The 1,829-nt window shown below is 40.3% G+C and overlaps 1 non-coding gene across 1 annotated transcript; it reads left to right on the forward strand.

Moving 5' to 3' along the window:
- The first annotated feature begins 1,410 nt into the window (after positions 1-1,410).
- On the forward strand, positions 1,411-1,517 carry LOC131241590 (small nucleolar RNA R71). The gene has a single exon (XR_009169150.1). It is a non-coding gene; the product is annotated as a small nucleolar RNA R71 (small nucleolar RNA).
- The last annotated feature ends 312 nt before the right edge of the window (positions 1,518-1,829 follow it).

The following is a 1,829-nucleotide window of genomic DNA, read 5'->3' on the forward strand; positions in this document are numbered from 1 at the left end:
TTATTGATGGGTTCGGTGTCCAGGATGATAAAATCTACAGGGTAGTAAAATCTATCAACTTGGACCAACACATCCTCAATTATCCCTCTTGGTACACAAACAGAGCGATCGGCAAGTTGTAGTGTGGTTAGGGTGGGTTTTAATTCACCCAAACCTAACTGTTTGTATACCGAGTAGGGAATCAGATTGACGCTCGCTCCTAAGTCAAGAAGTGCATGATCAATTCGATGGTCCCCGATTACACATGATATAGTTGGGCTACCGGGATCCTTAAATTTCTGCGGCACGTCTTGCTTCAGGATAGCACTCACTTTCTCAGTCAAGAAGATTTTCTTTTGGATACTTTGCCGTCTTTTGGTCGTGCATAAGTCTTTCAAAAATTTGGCATATGAAGGAATCTGTTTCACGACATCAAGTAGAGGAATGTTAACTTTCACTTGTTTCAACACCTCCAGAATATCTTGAGAGTTAGAAAGACGTTTTGGTGCAACCAACCGTTGGGGGAACGGAGCAACTGGCTTCTCTAGAAGTTTCGGTTCTAATTTTTATGGGGCATCACTAGATCCATCATTGTTGTCCTCTTCTGGTTCTTGTGTCTTTTCGGGCCTAACCAGAAGAGTTTTATCAATGATCTTTCCACTTCTAAGAGTGGTGATGGATTTAGCGTGCCCCATCTAATTTGAAGAGCTAGGATCACTAATCTCATACTGCGGTTTAGGATTGGGGAGAGGTTGTGCAGGAAGCATCCCCTTTTCTATAACCGTCATACGAGAATCTATCTTTTGCATAAAATCTGTAAATCCCCGCATTGCCTGAGCCAGCTCTTGTATGGAATTTTGAACCGGTTCCTCTTGAGGTTTCACTTGATTTGGATTTTGATTGAAGAAACCTTGAGGGGTAGCCGTTTGTCCATTCCTCCAACTAAAGTTTAGATGATTTTTCCAACCAGGATTGTATGTATTGGAGTTAGGTCCAGTAAAAGGTTTTTGATAGTTGTTTACGGCATTGGCTTGTTCATTCAACACTCCTCGAAAGGCAGGTATTGTAGGACAGTTTTCAGTTGTGTGAATGTTGCAATCACAGATGCCGCAAACAATTTCATTGACCTTATCTTTCTTTCCTTCCATGGCTTCAAATTTTCTTATGAGATTATTCACTTTATACTTGAGATCATCTTCTTCCTTCAGGAGATACATTCCACCTTTCTCCTTAGATTGAGTTGGTCTAGACGTGGTGTTTGATTTTGGGTAATAGTCCCAAGATTGTGTTTTTTCAGCCAGATTGTCGAGGTAGTCTCATACCTCGTCGACATCTTTATTAATGAACTCTCCATTACACATTGTCTCGACCATTTGGCGCATGGAAGATGTCAGTCCATCGTAGAAAAAATTTGTAATGCGCCACGTTTTAAATCCGTGTTGTGGGCATGAACTGACCAAATCTTTGAACCTTTCCCAACATTGGAAGAATGTTTCATCTTCCTTTTGGGCAAAGTTCATGATTGCTTTTCTGAGGGTAATCGTTTTATGATGTGGGAAGAATTTTTTTTATGAATTCCCTCTGCATGTCGTTCCATGTGCCAATGGATCTAGGATGCAGTGAATGTAACCACGTCTTAGCCTTCTCTTTTAAGGAAAAAGGAAAGAGTTTCAGCCTGATTGTATCCTCAGATACATTAAGAAAATATAATGTAGCTATAATCTCATCGAACTCTTTCAAATGTAAATATGAACTTTCTGATTCAAGTCCATGGAATTTGGGAAGGAGTTGGATAACTCCTGGCTTGATGTCCATTTGTCCTGTATTTTCAGGAAAAATCATGCATGAGG

The sequence above is a fragment of the Magnolia sinica genome, chromosome 3, assembly GCF_029962835.1.
Source record: "Magnolia sinica isolate HGM2019 chromosome 3, MsV1, whole genome shotgun sequence".
Classification (NCBI taxonomy): domain Eukaryota; kingdom Viridiplantae; phylum Streptophyta; class Magnoliopsida; order Magnoliales; family Magnoliaceae; genus Magnolia; species Magnolia sinica.